Source organism: Ciconia boyciana, chromosome 1 (genome assembly GCF_034638445.1).
Source record: "Ciconia boyciana chromosome 1, ASM3463844v1, whole genome shotgun sequence".
NCBI lineage: Eukaryota > Metazoa > Chordata > Aves > Ciconiiformes > Ciconiidae > Ciconia > Ciconia boyciana.
This window is the reverse complement of record NC_132934.1, coordinates 72,911,942-72,933,641: the sequence shown is the minus strand read 5'-3', so window position 1 is coordinate 72,933,641 and position 21,700 is coordinate 72,911,942. Positions and strand designations below refer to the sequence as shown.

The 21,700-nt window shown below is 36.9% G+C and overlaps 1 protein-coding gene across 16 annotated transcripts in view; it reads right to left on the bottom strand.

The window, feature by feature from the left end:
- PLEKHA5 (pleckstrin homology domain containing A5) overlaps positions 1–21,700 on the bottom strand; it is a 176,954-nt gene that overhangs the window by 132,429 nt on the left and 22,825 nt on the right. Inside the window, exon 1 of one of the 16 annotated variants that reach the window (XM_072874413.1) lies at positions 2,717–2,735. The exons of the other annotated variants lie outside the window; for them this stretch is intronic. The gene's annotated coding sequence lies outside the window, so the exon portion shown is untranslated. Of the gene's footprint in view, positions 1–2,716; positions 2,736–21,700 lie in introns of those variants that run through there. 16 annotated transcript variants of the gene reach the window in all.

Genomic DNA, 21,700 nt, shown 5'->3' with positions numbered 1-21,700 from the left:
AACCTTTGCTGCCAAAAGCACTTCAGAAAGGATTGGTTTTAATGGGACTTGAGCATCAGTTGAGTTGATACCAACTTCTGCAGTAACTGAGGTCAACCAGAGAGGTCAATCTCCAGGATGCTCCTAAGAATGAGAGAGGAGTGGCTTCAACAAGGAAGCAAACTCAAAAGTCTCCGAAAGGGACAATAGCATGGCCCTACTGAAATTTCAGCAATCCTTTATATCTATAGTCTTTATTGCCCTTCTCCTGCCCGAGATGAGATGGAGTGAGAACAAGAGCAGCATAAAATGAATAGAAAAGAAGAATGCATTGAGTGCAAGATTACCAGTGGCAAGCCTGGCTTTGCCATTAATTACAAGTTGAGGGATCAAATCTCATAACAAGAATGCACAGAGATGAAAGGAGGAAATCATCAAGTATGAAGACATGTAAGAAGTGATCCAGTATTTATAAAGGAATAAACTGAACATAATCTGGGGAAACCCCAATAAGGTATACAGGCATAGAAGAAAATTCGGCCAATACCAGTCCTTGCTCTCAAATCACTATAGTTGATCCTCTAGCTCAGGGTTACAAAGCTAAATAGAAACTCTGGAACAAAAATCAAGATCATAAGCTACCAATTAGTTCAGCCTATAGTAGACTATTGAAACACTTTGGGGCTACTCTAGCCAAACTAACTAATTATTTTATTCTTCAGAGACCTTTCCCAGACTTATAGACTCCTTTTTCCAAGTTTCCCCTTCCCATATTACATTAGATACAAGATATTTATTACCTATATCCTGTAAGAGCTGCCACAACAAAAGAATGTGTATTCCTATTTCCCTTCTGTTTTCCTCCACTCTCTCTTCTTATATGCTGACTTCTCACTTTACTTTCCATTTCACACATCTACAGCTGCCTTAACTTCTCCAAGTTAGGATATCCCTTTCTGTGTCAGACTTACCTCTTGCAACAATTTGCCTCTTCTTATTTTACTTCCTTTTATAGCAGGTTCAGTCCTCTTGGTACCACCCTAATACTAAAAATTAAGAAACCAGACAATGTCTACAGGTTTCTTGCAAGGAAAATAAAGATTAGAACGAAATACTGCATTTTAAAAGGTAGCTACTTTCTTGGAGTACATCCAAAACTGCATCTCTTTTCACACAGATTAAGACTATTACTACTCCTCATACACTACGTCAGAGATCATGATTACTACTGACTTCAGAAATAAATTCTAATTGCCTTTGTAAATACCATCCCCCACCCCTTTTCTGACATTAAGGAAGCTTTGGCATCTTTTTTTGTGGAACCTCAAAACAAACAAACAAAAAATCTGACACCCAACCTTAAGTCAGTTACAAGGTCTTTCTTCATACGGAATGAATCCAAGATGACAGCCTAAAGGCACTGGTAGCAACTTCATCAAGGCATCATTTTTATTTCAAAAGCCAGTTTGAACACATTTAGGCAATGTGGAAACAGGCTTTTGTTTATACAAAGTTACACAAGAGGGCCACAGGGATCCAAAGAGCAGATGCAAACAGAAGCCTGAAGCTGATGGTGATTCTGATGCTGATGTGAAGAGATTACTCACCTCCTGAACGGAAAGGTTCAGTGTATTTTTAAAGCAGCAACACAATCACACACTGCACTTAACACTGCAAATCAGTTTAGTAAAGAATACTCAATCTAATGAGGATATTACACACTCAGCTGTTAAGACAATGAGATCTACAGTTTCTAGACAGCTGCTATAGTAAACTCAAGGGACTTAAGATCCTAGCTGACATTTCTTTAAGTAAATCTACTGCCTAAAACAGTATCACCCTGGTAGCAACTGAAAGTCTTACAGTTTTAGGCTATGCTTCTCATCGCTGATACCTGCTGGTGAGCAGGAACAGGAGACAAACTGAGAAATTCTCATCACAAGAAGCTCCTTGAGTAACAGCACCTTTTAGAAGCATTTGGTATTAAACTAGAGAAACTACATGAATAAGATTATTTAATTTACAGTTCTACTTTGCAAAACAAAGCAAAGAAATAGAAGAAATGCTTCTCTAAAAAATAGAGAAGCATTTAAAATTGAGCAGGAGTAATACACAATAACAGATTGTTAACGAAGGAATGAAGGAGCTGCCAAATGTGCTTGAAATGATAAGCTTTGCCATAACAGCAGCAGCACTGAAGAGCCATGTATGCCCTTTCTGAAAGCTGGCATGATAGAAGGCACTTGAAGTAACACAGGTGAAACTACAAAAACATAGGAATCACTAGTGAGGGATTGCAGAGGGAGTTTTAAGGTGCAAGCAGAACTGAGGCATTGTGAAGAAAGCTTTAAAAGCATGTCAAGTTCTGTCTTTTGCCAGGGTTTAACCGCTTTTGGTGTGTAAGCTAAGCAGCCCAGGAATCTCTACACTACAGTGTAAGTGTCAGCATAGGCATCCCTTTTGAAATAATTTTTGAGGAGCCTGAAGCTGTAAGATTAAATCCCTTAGGAATTCTAACCCAAAATACTATCCCATTTACAATAACAACTTGAGTTGTTGATGTGAAAGTTCCAGCAGAATTTGCTGGCAGGCAAACCATCTCAAGCTTAACATACTGCTCAGCTACATCCACCGTACTGCTCAGTTACGTCACCTTAATTGAGTAAAAAGCAACTTAAGTTGTACTGACTGCTGACAGACACAAGGACTAATCTGTAGGCACATTTCAAAAACTCACCCGCTTTCTGAGGTGATGTGATTTATTCTTGGCTCTGAAATGAGGACAGAGCTCCTGAGCTGGTAGAGCAATAGACTGAGAACCAGAACATAAACATTCTGGTTTTCATCATAACCAACTGCAGCAACGTGACAGGGTCAAAAAAGCATTCTTTAGAAGGCAGATTTCACTACTGTTTTTCTGATTGCTTCCCAAATAATTTCCCAGCTAAATAACCCAACATGGAGGTGTCAAATATGCAAACTTTTACTGTCATGTTTTCACCTAATAAAAGACATTCACCCAGACAGTGGTATACAGCCTATAGCATTCCAGCTATGTGAGTGGTCTCCTCCAGTTTTTGAGAGGAAATTGCGTAAAACCTTGCTGGAACACACGGAGCTTTCTAGCAAGAGTAAATAACCACCCATTGTTCCACTGTACTTGGAAGCAGGGGTAAAGCTGCAACTTAATTTCAGCTTTGCCCATTAGGTAACTTTGAACAGTTGCACGATGCTGATTTGAAGAGGTCATCTTTTAGTGTTAAGAAGATCACTGTCCTGTTATGCCTTAGCCTGAAGCCTGAAATAATGGCATTCAAAACACCTGTATGCTATATTTAGTAGTAGATTGTTATGTTTTTAGTGACTAAGTAGAAAAGAAGGATGATCATTGCTTCCAAGACTAAAAAACCCCACACCTGAGGCAACTTTTTTTTGCTCCTAGAAATATTAATAATTTCATTTCTCTACTGATGGTTCACTAATAATCAGAGTGAACACTAACCCTAACTGAACACAGGGGTAAGACTTTTAACCTACAAGCTGCAATATTTTTTTCTGCAAAGATACCTTGAGTTTCAGCAGCTACGTGGTAGCAGTCAAAATACAGAGGTACAAATTAACTCTAAACCTGGTCATTTGAGTTAATTGCCATGTTTAGTTCACACAGTATTGATCATTTCAATAAACATGATGCAAGCTCTTTAAAGAAGCCAGTGCTGCAATCTGAAGTTTATATTATGCAACCTGTGTTAATTAGCCTGTTCACTGTACAGAATGACTCCACCAGCTGCAATCTTTGTGTGACTACAGTAAAGGAGTAATTTTAACTCAAGTTTTTCAAAATTAAATGTTATTGCTTAAAAATAGAAAGTGTTTTATGAAAAAAACAGCTTCCTGCAGTTATTTGTTGAGACGCTTTTTACCAATTTTTATATGCCATGCAGCTGAAGCGTCAGAGAGAAACGCTCAGTATTAAAACTCTTTAAATGAAATGCAACACAAATTCATTTACAGCCAGCTTCTAGAATACCATTTTGGGGTTATTACTACTTATGTATCAAAGTCATGCAACACTTCAGAGGCTTTTGCAAGCCCTTGTTATTTCCAAGAACAAGATAACATGGTTAATAACTTATAGAATTCTTTATTATTTTTGTTTTGTTAAAAATCAAAGGTCTTATTCAAGAAGAACATATGGAAGGAGCTCATTTGAAACAAAAAGAGTAAATAAAACTAGCCAAAAAAGAGTAAATAACAGCAGTTCGGCTGGGAAAGCAAGGAGCCGTAGTGCAGCTCAATTCCACATGGGGGACCCAAGTCTAACACTTAACAGCTCTGACACCGAAAATTATTGAGGCAAGATATCAAAGCTCTGGAAGAAGTTTAAAGTCTTTCTACAGTGGTGTGTCCAGTCAGACAAAGAATCTTTTTGATTATCATAGAAGTAAGAACTACAGGTACATTAACATAACTGATAAAAGGGCTGCCAATTCAGAGCTGGGGAGGAGAAGAGCAAGCATGCATGAACCAGAGTAGCTGACTGACACACAGGGAAAGGATACAGTGGAGACCGATTCAGACTACTAACTCCATGTTTGGACAAACTCAATTTCATATTTATTTCTTGAAGAATTGACTCACTACACAGGGCTGGGGGCAGCCCACAGTAACCCACCATTCTTTAGTGCTTTGAAGTTGTGTCATAAAAGCAGTTACCTATATTGCCAAAATAAACAGGCCCCAAACGGATTCTTGAATACTAAGGATTTTTCTTGACACTTCTTCATTGGTTGTCATATTAGATATTCTAAAATAGTTCCTCATTACTTCTCCCCAGAGCCATTTCCTTCTTACTAGTGACTACTCAAAAGCAAAGACAACACCCAAGAAGTATTTTAATATCGAAGAAAATTACTTCAAGTTGAAGCACCATGGCAACTAGAAGTTGCTATGCATTTTACGTTTATCACTTCTTCTGAATTTCCATTTATAACAAACCAGAGTTGTTTCTTTAACACCTAAACACATTGATAGTCCAGCCCTTCAAACAATGACATTTTCAAGTGTGATTCTCCATCAATCAACAATCAAAACAGGAAAAAAGTTAACAAAAAGTTGAGACTTGTGTTTGCGTTTTATTGGCAAGAATAAGTATTGAAATACTGGGGGGTTTAGGGGAGTGGTGTCCCTCATGAATTGCTTATTGCCGTAACAACTATTAACATTCTCGCCAGCCTTTTCATATGGAAACATAGGGGGCCACAGGGGAGCTATGCACTCACAGAGGAAAGGAAATGTCAGAAAAGCTTAGAACATGAATGGGACACCATAGTAGGATAACTGAGGATATCAAGTAGAGATGAACACTTAGCAGGAATATCCAAACTTAAAAAAAATAGAAGTGTTCTACACCTGGTTGCAGAATGTCTTTACATCTCCATTTACAAATATCTTCCAAGTATAAAAATGTTAAAATCTGCACAAGGTAAGTGTAGTACATCTTAAAAGTATGATCAGAAGATAAGTAGAAACTAAAGCTTTTTTTTTCTTTTTTAAAGGAACAATTTTAAAGGGAAAGTATAAATTTATAGAATTTATAGAATCCATAGTAATGGATTTTCAAAGTACTTTGTATGTTTTAGGTAAGAAATAGTTATTTAAGAGATCTGCATGAGTGAGTACATATCCTAACAAACTCTTCACATTCAAGCAGTTTCAGACCTGCTTTAGTTCCTGTGCAGAAAAAACTACAGACAAATATATCCAGTTAACAATGCAGTTTAGATTTAAGGTCTTGTGATTATGTACCTGAACAAATTCTTAGCAAAACAGATTTTTTAAATAGACCTGTTTATTTTTAAGCTTTCATATATGTTTTAGACTTCTGATGAGCATGAAATACTGTACTGTTCTCATATCAGAACAGTTTCTGAAACCAAATGTTTAAAGTGAAAATTTAAACACAAAATAATTGGTAAGCACACAATACAAGAGTAACTTTGGTGGGCTAATAACATAGAAGCTTACCTTCTGGATTTACTTCAGTCCAATTTGTGTGTTGAGAAAATTGAAACCAGAACTGCTTGCTCATTTACAAAATTAAAAGGCTCGAGTAAATGAATAAATATGTTCTACTGTGAAACAGACATTTCATGTGTTTGCTGCAAGATACAAACATGTATTCCTCTTGCGTGTAACAGTCTCCCAGTAATACATAACTGGCCAAGGAGTCTGTGTCCAGGGTCCAAACATTTCAGTTCAGTGATTCTACTTACTCTAGCATAAAGCAGATATTGCAAACTCATATTGATGCCTAACTGTGTGACAGCTATAACTTAAACCAGAGGCCCATTTCATACCTGAAGGGACCCCTTTTTCTTTGCGATAATTCAGCTATCCCTTTCTGCTAGTACACAGTACTTTGGGGCTTGGATTATAATCTTTTAAGGAACTGAGTTGCCAGAGTTTGTGTTTGCATCTCTGCTTAAATGCATCTTCTTTGTTTGAAGTAAGTTCTTTAAAAAAAAAGTCAGTGTGTTTTGTGAAAACAGTTCATATTTAAAACATGACATATTTCAGCAATTTGTTCTACAATAATGGCATAAGGAAAAATACTACATATTTCATATTTTTGTTCTATGTTTTTACAGCTGAGTGTGCCACAATAGTTACTTTTGCTAAAAAAAGCTATAGTGAAAACTAGTGTCAGCAGTCTTTACATGCTTAAATATATTTAAGATATTGGATTACTTTTCGATTTCTACATCAAGTATTCAAACAAAGTATGTACATCCAGTTACAGGCTGTGAAGAATTTATAGATTCTGGATAGTAAGTGCTTAATATAATACTTGTGTAACTGTAATACATCCTTTATAGCCATCTTTGCTGAAAAGGCCTCTAGCATCCACCAACCAAAACTAAGGAAGAGAAAAAAAGTAGGCCTTAATGAAAATTCAACAGTCAACAAGCTAAAATGTTTAACAAATTAAGAACTATTATTTTGCTGCCTTAATTGGCACTGACATTTCAAAGTGAGGAAATTTCTGAAGAGAAAGCAGCAGCAAGGGATCACAAAAAGGGCATAATGGAAGGCTTGCAAAATCTTAGAACTGATTTAGACTATCAGATTTTTGTAAAAGGGAAGAAGTCCAAATTAGCTGAAAGGTATGCTAAATTAGAAAGATTCATTAGTTAAAAAAAAGGCACATAACTTCACAAAATGTTTAAAATCCTGAACAGTCTCAATCCAAGAAAACTTTTGAACAGAGAGGAAAATAAGCAGGGAAATAAATCAGAAACTTATTATTTTATTTCAACCGCTGTATATTTCCTGCTGATAAGTAAGGAACAAAGATATTTTAAAACCTTGTGTGACACACAAAGAGCATAACATGCACATTTAACAGTAACTGACTACAGTAGCAAGTAGAGGAAACAAACAGGAGCAGATTTTTAAAGCAAAACCTTTGGTGCCAAGGACTTGATGTGAACGCTACACATTTCAGTTAAGTTTGGTTTTGTTTTCAGATACTTCACAGTAGCTACCGATTAGTTCCATAGATTAAGCATCTGATACAGAGTAACAGGAAAAGGAAATCTTAAGTCACTAACTACTTCCTTCAATGGTCCATCCCGGCTGACCAAGTGTAGAGCTGAAGGTCTGCATTCCCTGGAGGTAACAACCTGTGCAGGAGACACACCAGGGAAAGAGCGCTCCAGCTTGGAGGCGCTCAGCCCACCACAGAACAGAAATCTTACCAGTTTCCAACAGAAGGAGCTGGCCAAATTTGCATGATAGTTTTACTGTTCTCAAAATAAAATTAAGAAACCAACCACAGAGAGTAACTTTTTCACGCCTTTGTTGGAAGCTGAATTTAAACATGCCAGCAGTCAGGCTATTTAAAAATTGGGAAACGTCATATTATTTTACAAAAAGATTCCAAGGCAAGCAAGTAGTAGGATATTTAGTTTTATCTGGGATATTTTAGTTGAGTATGATAATCACACTTAAAGAAGAGAGTTCTTTTTTGTCTACATCCTCTCTTGTTCTGTTTTTGCCTACAAACCAGTAAAGTATGCTCTAGGTGCGTCTCAAACAGCCTTGCAGAGGGTTGTGTTTTGTTCCAGCAAACAAATGTATGGAAGTTAGTGAAAGTTTTAAAGGTTCTACAGTTCTAATTACGTAATCTTTTCTAATTAGTAAGTCTGCTTACAGGCCAATAATGGACCATTAGATGGGGCAGCTTTACCACCCAGCAGGCAGGGAAGGCAACACTGCAAATTAATGCATGCTCCCAATGATCTGACAATGTAGTCTTTATTAAAAGGGATTCTTAAGGTGTAACCATGACTGCAAGACATTAAAAAAAAAAAGGAATTAACTTTAGAAGATTTTGTTGTTATTGTTGTAAAAGCCACTAAAAACCCAAAGGAGGATGACTACTATACCTTATCTTTTTCTATAATTCCATAAGAAACCTTGTTAATGATTCCTCATTGGCATAAGTGCAAATGTCAAGCAGCGACGATCCTGACTCCGGACAATTTGTGAAAGAACTCTTTGATGTGGATTTAAATTAAAAGGGCTCTTCCCCTTACCCCCAAAGCGCAGTAAAACTCAGATGCCGACTTCTGTATTTTGTCTTCATTTATAAACTACTTTTTGACTAACAGAAGACTTCAAGACATTATCTTTAATGTAAATGAGAAGATAAGAAGGTGGCTGTTAGTCATATCCATAACATAAAATCTGCATATTGCAGCTACCAGACAGTCTTAAAATTACCAGGATTTTAAATATATTTTTAGTACTTGAAATTACTGCAGAAGCAAAATTATATCCCTAACATTTCTCAGAAGAAAAAGTGAGACGCTTCAGTATTTTCACACGTGACAGTGACTACCATTAAGAGTTGATAACGATCTGTAGCTAATTAGTTAAAATGCCAGTTGATATCTACCAAAAATACAAAAGAGCAAAATCCCCTCACATGTTATATACCCAATTGATGCCTGCGGTATATAACATGTGAGATTTTTCTTCTTTTTTTTTTTTCCCCTGAAGTACTACTTGGAAAAAAATGGAAATATTAGTTCCATTAGGTTACTTGAGGTTATGAGAAGACTTCCAAATACACTTCTATACACACACAACCCCCACCCCCAAAGAATATCTAGACATTTATAACCTGACAGCTCAGAGATGCATTCTGGAAATTCAAGACCTAAGACAGGTTAAAAGACAGCTGCCCGCCCCACCTCAACCCTATAAGTTTCCATGCCTGCAGCAGGGGAGGCAGAATCCTAAATCATAGAATAATTTTGACTGGAATGGACCTCTGGAAATCACTTAGACCAGTTCCTCACTCAGAGCAGAGCCAGCATGGATCACGCTGCTCAGGGTCTTGTCCTGTTGAGTCCTGGATAGAGATCCAAGAAACTCTCTGGGAAACTTGTCCCAATATGTGACAGCCCTTATAGTAATTGTTTTTTTCCTTTCTTAATACTTAATTCAATTTAACCCCACTACAACTTGTATTTGTTGTCTTTCATCCTATCACTATGCACCTGCAAGAAGACTATGCTTACCATAAACTCAGCCATCAATACACATGCTAGCTTGTGAACTGTAAGCCATGGAGTTTCTTTATGTTGCGCTATAAGTAACAGACACATCTCTTGCTGTGTTGGTTTTCCTAAAAGGATGATGCAAAAAGATCTTTGGTAAAAGAGTGGGGAGGTAACCTCTTGAAATTAACGTCTAAGTGAGGTAACCTCTTAAATTAAAACACCATGAATTGCTGAAGTCTACCCGAAGGTAGACTCATTAAGGGATCAACTCAGCTTCCTTTATCTTACACGTTTCCAGTCTTATTACATATGTAACATATTAGTGTAGTCCATTTTCTGTCATATTCAAATTAGAGTCTTCCTTCAGAAAACTGCACCATGTTTCAGGTTGCATCTGCCACTTTAAGTGCCTTCTCACCCAGAAGGCTGACTTAAAAGTATTTCTGAACTACCTATCACTTTTGATAGCTATTCAACTTCATTCAGAAGTTCAAATGTTATTTCACTGATACTGGTGATTTCTAACTGCTTCAGGTAAAATATTTTAAGAACAATTAAATGTGGACAGTGGACTGCACATTAAAAAGGACTGTCTGACACCAGCACAAACATTAAAAATGCTGAAAAGTTGCACCAGTTTCATATGTATCATACCATGCTGTATAGAGTATCTTATTGTACACCAGTGTCTTAATTTTATGGACTATTAAGGAACAGTAAAATTTTGAAAATTCTTAATTCCCAAATTTCTTTCTCTCCCCCTCCTCCCCCTAAAAAACCCAAATAACCTCCTAAATAAAACAAAGACTGGAATTTTTTTAGGATTTTTTTTTTTTTTTAAAGGAATGGTCTAATTAACTTGCATACATCTAGACTTTTAGAGAGCTAGAGCAGACTGCTACATACAAACTATCCTTTGTAGTATGTGTTGGAACAGAAAGCATTACATCACCAACATTATTACTAACATAAGCATCCAGCTACAAAGTGCAGGCCGATGCAAAATGTACATCTTCCAAGAGTCATACTCCTGCTTGAAAATGCTTGACCCTTCCCCCTCACCCAGACAAAGAATCCAAAATCTCAAAATCCTTAAAGCTGAACAACTTTTATAAGCACTATATTGAGTCAAACATTCCTTTTGCACTTGCTCTTTTTTTTGTTGTTTGGTTTTACATTTTGGTTTTGCTGTTTTTATTTATTTTAATTTATGAGTTGTCATGTTATAAATTCCATTTATGCTCATTTTCCTGGTAGGTACCAATGGGATATACCATTTTCCATGTTAAAAATCAAAACACACATTCATGAAACTACTTCCTGTCTTGAGGGATTTTTCTTGTATCTTCTTGTTGTATCTTCTCCCAAAAAGATTAAGCTTTAGTCTCACTAAGCCAAATTTATTTAAATATTTTGGTCTGGAAAGTTATAAATCCCAGTTATACAAAGATATGTTTACAAAGTCATACAATATTCACTCATTCCTTCTTTCACACCGATATCATGCATTCTTTCTCAAGAAAGCAGAAAAGTCCACACCAGCATTAAAAGTTTGTATAATCCCAAATTATTTAAAAAGAGAGGGGAAAAAAGAAAACCCCACAACAGCTTCAGAGCAGTCATCAGGTACTTGCCCTGAGGCCTAAAACAAGTTTTTCCTGTTGACCACACCAACCATGAAGTTCATAGTTTAGCAAGGAAGAACACACTCCAATTAAGTACTGTTGTACAAAATGGATGTTTACTTTTTCCTTCTGTGCTAGTCCTTGTCCATTTATAGATTGAGGTAAGATAATTCACTGCCAAGACTCCTCCTTAAGTGAAAAGCTTAAGAGACACTCAAACACTCTGTGTTTGAATCAAAGCAACACAAACAGCAAAGCTAGCATTTTATTACTATTACCTATTTAACTACACGTTGCTCTACACTTGAAAGACGAGGTCCTAAACTGGTAGTAAATTGCTGTAAACTGTAAATTCATTACCTGCACCACCGCCCAGGAAAGTTACAAATCACAAGTACATGGCGTTGTGCAACATACTAATAATCTTAAAACAAATCTCACTAAACCTTACATTCACCACAGCTTCATTGCGTAATTTATAATAGCTACAATGTCGTTGGTCTTAAAGTAATAAATCTAGCTTTGCTGATGAATGTCCTCCATTGTCTGACTGAGTTCAGGTAAAATGAATTACACAAAAGCAACCGACTATTTTTCTTGCTCCCAAAGATGAGGCTTTTGTATTTGATCAAACACTCATCAAAAGGGAAGCTAAGGACCTATGGAAGAAGTTTCACAAGTACTTGCTACTTCATGATGTCAAATGAGAAAGGTACTGAAGCTTTGGACACAGGATAGCTAATATTTGATAGGTGTTTAAGAGAAACATTGGGTGGAATTGTTCTTAATTTGGAAAACAGATTAAACATCCAGAAACTTTTTTTTTTTAATGGCCTGAAAGGTATTAAAATCAAAGTAAAGAGAGGAAAATATTACTAGATAGCTCTCTGAAGCTCATAAAATAGACACTTTCACACATTGCCACAACAGACATAATAACAAGACACTGTCTCCCACAGATGAAAACGAGCAAGTCTTGCTTCATGCTTTGAAGCATATTATTAGTCTACAATACAAGTGTTTACTCCACTTTGTCCTAACTTATGTTGTGCTTTATGAGAGAAAAGGTGAGGGCTACAGTTTAATATTTGGGTCATTTCAACAAGAAGCTTAAGTTCTGTTTCTCTTCTGCTTCCACCAGTCAAAAAACAATCTATGTCTTAAATTCTCAAATTGATCTTTCTCAGATTTCTGAACTACTAACCTGGCAATTATTACCCTCTTAAGCAATCAAGCTGAAAAGCTAAGATTAATTTCTAGGTAAACAAAACCCAAACAATACATTCAGAACTGGAATGCTCCTTTAGAACGGGGACAGCACTCCTACTAAGTACAGGTGTGCATAATCTCATTTTACAAGCTCTGTGACTAGAAGTAAGGTCCTGGGCCCATTAAGCCTCCTCAATAGGCCTGTATAATTTGCAGCCTTTAAGTATAGCTTTTGTGGTTCCTTGCCCTCTGCTAAACTCCTGCAGTTTTTTCCTCAATAACAACAACTCTAATAGGAGAGCACTATTTGAATACTCAAAAATAACCCACCACAAAAAACACCCACCCCAAAACCCCACAACACATGTACACTGATTTCACTTCAAAACCACTGTCAAAGAAATTAGCATGAGTTAGATAAAAGATCAAAGCCTTTCATATAAAGTGACAGAACTGCAGTCATGACTCATATTCATTTTCTGAAAGAAACAGGTTTGATCAAGTGAAAGAGTTGCAGACTCAACAGGTAAGGGGTTCGCAATATCCTGCTCCATAAATGAGCTGCTTATAGTATTTTTGTTATTCTTACAAATAGTTTACCTTGTCCATATGACACTATTCCATCCAAAAAGAATCATCCCAACTTCTTGTGCCTTGGAGGCTGGGGGCAGGGAAGAGGTAATTCACTTAGTTCCCCCCTACACTATTCAGAGCAGCTACTGCCACCATGGTATAGGTAGCTGGGGTTGCTTGCACCAAAATGTCAAACTTTACTCTGTGCACCCTAAAAATTACTTAGAATTTCCTCCTCTTTATTTTTCATTGTACCACTTTTTCATCTAGGCTTCCAAATTTTTTCCAGAAGCATGAACTAAAATTAACTGCAGTGGTGATCTCACCAACACAGATTCTCTCTAGGAGGTGCCCAGAAGTTCATGCTTGCTCTATTTTCTGAATGCTGGTGAACACCACACTTTGGAAGACATCTATCAGACAGCCTTCACTCCGCTCTACTAGCAAATGTTAAGAACTTTAGAACATGTTAAAGATGTGAAAGCACAGTAGAAATCTCTAACAGTGATCAAACGGGAAATCCTAGCACACAGCACAGAACTATGCAGTAATGAAGCTTTGGTCTGGAACTAGGTACAGAAGTATGCCAGAAATTAAAAAACAAACAAAACAAAACCCAAATAAACACATCCTTTTTAGGCTCCAGAAAATTCACTCAGGAAGGACTTCCTGATTAAGTAGTGGACTCGCTAACATCTAACACAGGAATTAATTTTTGAGGCTCTCCATAATATTTTTCCCATACAGAATAGATCCTTCTACCTGTTTTCACAAAACTTTGTAGGAATTAATCACCTTTGAGCTCTAACACACACCAGGCATGCCTGAAATTACTTACTGTACTCAAGTGTCATTAAATAAGAATTTGAGATGCATATCAATTAATCTTCCATGGTCACATTTGGCCCCTTTTACCCTTTTAGCCTCATCTTTTAGCCTGGCTTTCCTTTGGTGGACAATCAAGACAGAGAACAACAACACGTAAATCAACAGCCCTTTAGTTCAAGTCCTTTAGTAACACTCTCACAGTGCACTCAGGCTGACACAGATGGCCTTGTCCAGGTGACAACAGATGTAAGACAAAGTAAGGCTGTATATACACTGGTGAGGGGGGACATGCATGAGAGGAAGACTGACAGAGAGAGAGAGAAGAATGAGACGACAAAGCTGTCAGAGGGTAGCTGTACCTGTACTAGTCGCTTTTCTCCCACATAAAGAGGCAAAGCTATTTTTCTGTTAAGTGATCTGCATCTGCCACAGGGAAGTTTTACTAAGTGAAGTCTCTAGAGAGAGTATAAAACTCAGTCAACTCAAAGTGACCTCAACTGAGTGACAAGTCTGTATGTACATCAATGGGACCACAGTTACAATCCCAGACCTTCTCCCCACAATTTATTTCAAGAAAAACATACCTATGAAATAAGATTAGGAAATTAATCTATTGGCATGAAAAAGCAGTAGTTAGAAAAAAAAATGGACAAAATGTAAAAAATTAAACTCCCTAAAATAAGTGCACGTTATCTAACTTCTATCAAAGATCCTCTACAACAAACTGTTTACCAGTACTGTTTAATATCTTCATCAATGATATAGTGGGATTGAGTGCACCCTCAGCAAGTTTGCAGATGACATCAAGCTGAGTGGTGCAGTTGACATGCCTGAGGGGTGGGATGCCATCCAGAGGGACCTGGACAAGCTGGAGAAGTGGGCCTGTGTGAACCTCATGAGGTTCAACAAGGCCAAGTGCAGGGCCCTGCACCTGGGTCGGGGCAACCCCCGGTATCAATACAGGCTGGGGAATGATGTGATTGAGAAGGATGATGTGATTCTCCCTGCGGAGAAGGACTTGGGGGGTCTGGTGGATGAAAAGCTGGACATGAGATGGCAATGTGTGCTCACAGCCCAGAAGGCCAACCGTACCCTGGGCTGCATCAAAAGAAGCGTGGCCAGCAGGTTGAGGGAGGTGATTCTGCCCCTCTACTCTGCTCTGGTGAGACCCCACCTGGAGTACTGCGTCCAGCTCTGGAGCCCTCAGCACAGGAAAGACATGGACCTGTTGGAGCGGGTCCAGAGGAGGGCCACAAAAATGATCAGAGGGATGGAACACTTCTCCTATGAGGAAAGGCTGAGAGAGTTGGGGTTGCTCAGCCTGAAGAAAAGAAGGCTCTGGAGAGACCTTATTGCAGCCTTTCAATACTTAAAAGGGTCCTATGAGAAAGATAGGGACAGACTTTTTAGCAGGGCCTGCTGAAAGAACAAGGGGTAATGGTTTTAAACTAAAGGAGGGTAGATTCAGACTAGATATAAGGAAGACATTTTTTATGATGAGGGTGGTGAAGCACTGGAACAGGTTGCCCAGAGAGGTGGTAGATGCCCCATCCCTGGAAACATTCAAGGTCAGGTTGGATGGAGCTCTGAGCAACCTGATCTAGCTGAAGATGTCCCTGCTCATTGCAGGGGGGTGGACTACATTACCTTTAAAGGTCCCTTCCAACCCAAACCATTCTATGAAACAAAAAAATAAAGATGAGTCCATCAGTACACACTTTTCCTACAAAAGTCCATATTCCTCTCTTCCCACTTTATACCCCCACATAACAGAGGGAACTGTTTAATTTTTAAATTATATTTGAAATATAAATTGAAATAGGTTTATTTGTAACAAGCACTGCAACAGACTCAAACCACCAAAACCATTTCATGTAGTGCAAGTAGTAACAACAGGATCCCAAAATTTAATGAAGTTCTGACTCCTTTTACCATGTTTACAGGTAGTATTTACAGCTACATTATATAAATAAAAGCTAAAGGAAACACATAAAATAAGATTGCACTGTTTTCCAGCCTACTTCCAGGTCAGTACAAATGTTTGAAAAAAATGTTTCTAAAGAGCAAAAATAAAAAATGAAAGTACCTCTGTATCACATCAGTAAATACATATAATACAATAATGTTGTGGAGAGAGATGTTTAGTACCTAAAAAACCTATATACACCTAAGATTTCATAACATACAGTTTGTTTGAATGCATTTTATCAACAAATAGTCAACTCAAATAATAAATACATGATGGTAACTTACCTCTGCACTGTTAACACATACTTAGACCACTACTCTTATTTAGCATTGTTTAATGCAACTTATTTCATGTATATTACACTGTTGAGACTCCCAAACCCAGCTGTATACTTAGCTACCTAGGTTAAAAAAAGAAATACAGCACAATTTATCATTCCTTAAATTTGCCTTCTGTGTTTATGTAATAGAATGACATTTTAGAGAATACATAGCACGTAACAAACCAGAAACATCTACGCTTATGGTTGTAAGCAAATATTCAGCTACTATTGAACTAAGAAAAAAAACCTCACAACAAACAAAAAACCACACACACCACAACACAAACCTTACTTTGTCTGGTAACACCAATGTGTTTTTGTAACATCCAGAAAAGCTGTCATACTCAATCCTCCTCCAATTCCATTTTAAATAATTTAGTATCAAATGCTTCATGGACACACATGCAGGTATAAAAGCATGAAAAGATTAAAAGTACAAAAAATTTTCATAAAATCAACTTTTAACATTTAAGCTCTTCTGCTATCCATTCATTTGAAAAAACCCCGCAACAATATGAACCAAACTGAGAAACACTACACCATCATCCATGGTATTGCAAATGTTTAAAAAGCAAAAGAGATTTTCCTGCCCCTGCACCTCTCTTGTACCAACTAACAGTTTACAGGACCAAACCAGTTTACAGGACCAAACCAGAAATGAGGCAAGTGTCAATACTGCTCTGGGGCTTCACTGTATGTTTCTATTTTCAAGTGCACCACAAAGCGCTCTAAAGAAGGTAAGCAAAGTGTTGGATTTTTTTTGTTTGGCTGTTGTTGTTTTTAAATGATGCATTTAAAGACACTAATACTATCAAGCTCCCTCTGCTGTTTTATTTACTCCTGAGTTGTCAGTTAAAGCACAAGACCAGGAAAAATGCCTTGTCCTAGACAGGTCTGGGTCCTAAAAGAAGAGATAATCTTGATTATTAAGACCTTTTTCAACAAGGTTTTTATAAGTTTAAAAGTTCTAAGTGCCAAATTCAATATCGTATGGAAATAATTTTTATTAATAGTTACTGTAGCAATTAAAGATTCCAAACAAACTATACAAACTAATATGAAGTAGAAATAATCCCTGCCTTCAAAAAAAATCTATGAACATAATAGAAACACTAAAAATACTACACAAAGAAAAAGCACCATAAATTTCTCCTCCTCAGGTCACCACATTCAGGACGAGTTGGTGCCTTAACCCACTTCATTAACCTTTAATCTATATTTCAACTATTATTCATTGACCTTTCATCATATCCACTCAGATACGAAGGAGTCTTCTCCCCCAAAACACATTTTAGGTATTCTCTTAACATCATACAAAAATCCAATACTGCAAACAAACTCAAACTACAGCTTTTTACTAGAAGCCTGGGGATGGTGCTTGCTTACAGTATTGACCCCAATCCAGACTGCATCACATCAGCCTGCTCTGAGCTAAGTTTGAGCCAACCACGACAGTTTAAGCTTTAGTTCCCTCCCAGGTACACCCAGACAAAAAACTTTTAATTTCTACATTCAAAGTAGAAAAAATCAAATTCTTGATTTTTTAGCTCAGGAGGACTAAACTGAAAACTCACCCCTCCTTAGCACTGGGATCCATGAAGGTGCCCACATTGCATCGTTACTGAACAAACTGTGCAATTTCGGAGACATTTACAACTCTCTGTAAGCTACAGCTGTACTGGTAAACACAAAACCAACAAAAGACCAGTCTCCACTCAACCTGATATCAAGCACTTCTCAGAAAAGAAATCTGTCTATATAGTTACATTTTTTCTTAGTATTCCTCCTTCCACATTGTAGTCAAAAGCTGATGCCCATGGAGAAAAAGCTACTATACAACATAATCTTCTTATGGAAGATCCACTATTTCACTCACAAAAATCACCCAATGATTTAGGCTATAAAGTACCTCTGGAGCTCATTTAGCCCGTCCCACTGCTCCAAGCAGGGCCAGCTTCAAACCCATTCAAGTTAATTAGAGCCTTGTGCAGTCAAGTTTTGACAATCTTCAAAGACAGAGACCCCACAGCCTCTCTGGGCAAGAATTGAGATGAGGTAAGTCACAGATTATGCACTTCTTAAGGATATTTACATTTTCTTATCATCAAGAGCTGGCAAAAGCCCCTACCATTGCTGACAAAATCATATTGCTATGTCAAAAAGCACTGCAAAAGTTAGCAGCAGCAGCTGTCTATTCCCTGTAATAGAGTTTCTGCACTGAAAACTTGTCTCTGACAGTATTTTTCAAGGCAGAACCATTTCCTTAAGTCATCTTGCCAAAACTGACAAAACTCCTGGTATTCAGTCAGAAATACCTCCTTTATTTCCAGGCATATAGGTCCATATTTTTAATGCTATGCTGTGATAACAAGTGAAGCAAGTATGGCATACATTCTCTGCCTTTAAAACCAATAGACACATCCAATAATCTCTGGAGAAAAAACAGTGTTTACAAACAAGTCAGATAAATGAATGGTTTTTTCCTTTATTTTATCAATGTGATGAATGACTTGCATTTCTGAAGCCAACTTCTTTTGTTGTTTGTTTTTTTGTTTGCTTTGTTTTTTTAAATTAATTATAGTAATGAGCACAAAGACAACTTAAGGATTCAAATTCCTCCAGGAATTTGTAGCCAGGTAAACATTCCTTTTGCCATCATTTTATATTTGGTGCTTCCCTCCCCCTTCTATGAATTCTACCTTCATTGCCTGCTTTACCACAGAAACATTAGCAATGTTAAGTCAATTCTTTTCTGGTTTTGCTGGAATTTTAGAGATCTCAAACATGAATCATTTTATCTAAGTACACCTCTACCTTTTCTCATAGTTATTCATCAGGGATTGGTGATTAAAAGAAAATTATTAACCTGAAAATTGAAAAAAATCTTTACCTGCTCAGTCAGCTTGGCATTCATTTTCTTATGTCAACTTCAATAGTCCTCTAGCTGTCATCTAGAAGTCTAAGAGAGGACCTGAATTTTTAACATAGAAACTAGCAGAAAACTATACAAATCTCAACCCTTGTTTCATATGTATATACACACACGCACACACACATGATAGTCAGGAAAAAACATGAAGGGGAAGTAGCCTTCCCCCATTCCCAAAGTCACTTTTAAGAGTTCATAAAAGTTTAGACTTGTACCTACAAGTGTAATCAAAAGGTTTTAAACTAATCTCAAATAGTTCTAGTTATTAAAGATCTACTAAACCAGAACAGTTAATTCTACTATTCTAAATCAATTCCTGTTAGTACAGTTACATTTTAACTCAACTCATCTACCATTTCAGCTATACACTACAGCATTCTTTTTCAAATTTCTGTGAACAGACAGGCAAGTTGTTCAATTCAATAAGAGAGTATTATCAATTTTGCTGGATTCTAAAGCTTCTGCTGGTTTTGGAGGCAGCCATAAAAGCAGACTTCAAAGAATATTTTTACATCTCTATTTCAATATGCCTTCTACACTAGAAATAGCACCTACTTACTGTTTTAGCTAATCAAAGAAAACTAAGTATAAATAGAAACACGAGTGAGTCGCAGGGAAATACTGAGCTGGCATTACTTAAGTACACACATAAGAACACTGCATAAAAACTATAAGCAAATCCATATAGCAGATTTTTCCCCATAGAGCAGTACTACGCAGCATGCTATTTAGTGAGAAACATTTCAGCATTAACAAACCCTCTTAAGACAGATGGAGCTATGCCAACATAAAAGTCTTTTCTCTGAATAGCTGATACTGTCTGATGCACTGGTATTTGCAGAAGCACTCCTTGAAAGTGATACAGGTTCAAGTTGGCTCACAGATCTGACTGAAAACTATTCCTACAACAGACAAATTTTCAGTTTGATTTAACTTGCCCTACGACTGCATGATTGCAAAAGCCATGGTAAGAGAGGAAGGACTACATGACTAGAGGGAAAGGAATCTGTGGGACTGATCTTTTCTACATCGTTTCAAATCAATTTAAGCTAAGATGAACCTATCCTGGGAAAGTGTTCCAAAGGTACACTAAAAAAAAAATAATTAAAAAAACCTTTCTCCTTGGAGTGAGCCATTAAGTTTGGACTTGGCAAACCTACATCCAGACTATACAATTCTTTGATCAGTTATGAAAGAGTAACTGATTTCATGGGTGCTTCAGGGAGAATGTACAAAGCATTAAATAATTGTTTCGCACAGCACTCCCACTCTCTTCAAATGGTTACGATTAATAAATGGTATCTTCCACTGACAATTCCATGCACAATCAGAGATTTTTGTTACAGAATTCACTTGTCTGGGGTTTTTTTGTTTACATACTTTATATTGTCAGCACTTAAAGCAGCCTCATTTCACCATTGCTTCAAGCCCGCTCAAAAAGTATACATCAAACAGAGGCAGAGAGCAAATGCTACTGTGGCAGCCCTTGACATAACTTCTAAGATAATTCCTCATGTTATTTCCTGTATTCCAATTCCTTCATCTATTACAAAGAGTTTTGCAAGAATTAAGTCTTAAAGAGTTTTTTGTATGGAATGAAAATTAGAAACAAATGTAGCTGCACCCCAGTAATTTATCATTTTGATGTGGAAGTGCCCACCGCACGGATTAAAGCGTAGGCGTAAGTAATTACAAGAGCTAATTAACCTGTAAAGAAAACAGAACCTATTTCCAGGTAAAAATATTTTCCAAGTGTTATTATTTTATATAAAAGAATTTTAAAGTAATTGCATAGAAAGATGTAGTCTCTCTAAAGTGGAGTCCATTTTCCATTTAGACTTACTTTTAGAAGACTGGAGATTTTTTTTTTCCCCAAAGTTCTGTTCATTGCTTTTGCTGTCAGCAAACTGGCTTAAAAAGCTGAAGACAGTGCCAAGACACTAGTTGCTGACTTCTCTGCCAAACAATTCTTCTATTGTTTTTCAGGATTTAAACTGACATCTTTTTGGGTAAAGTAGTAGTCACAAAACAGTCAAAATTGAAGAGCCTGAAAATTGGGAAAGCATGGCAAGATCTTTATCAACATTTGGAAACTCACTCAGTTATTCTTTAGTTTTGTTATTTTCTTATTCTCTCTTCAGAAATGGATAAGCCATGCAAAAAAGTCATCAAATGCCTTTAAAAAGCTTGGCTGAATTCCTGGTAGGATTAAATTTAGGCAGTGTTGGTAGAATGCTTCACAATCCAATTCCTGGTGATGAGTAGCTTAAATGAACAAATTTGATTTATAAATTACTAGCTTCCAATATTCTTGTTACTCAGTTCTCTTTTATTTGTTTACTAGATAAAATGAAACCCAGGTTTCTAGTATTATTATATACTTGTTCCTAATCTTGTTCCTCCCAATCCAAATGAGAAATAATTAAATGCAAATGAATCCTAGGCTAGGAATCCAGGTGGTGTTACACTAAGCAGCTTTTACCAGCTAAATTCTCTTCATAGCATTCTCTTTATATTTTAAAGATATTCCAGAGGCACATCCAGCAAATTTAGGAATTGATTCCTATCCATTGAGACAATTTACATGTCTATTCCCAGAAATGTACTTTAACAGCAAAAAACACTATTTGCGTCAGTCAGGAAGTCTGTATTTCCACTCTTCAAAATATCTGAAAAGAAACAACAACACAGGCT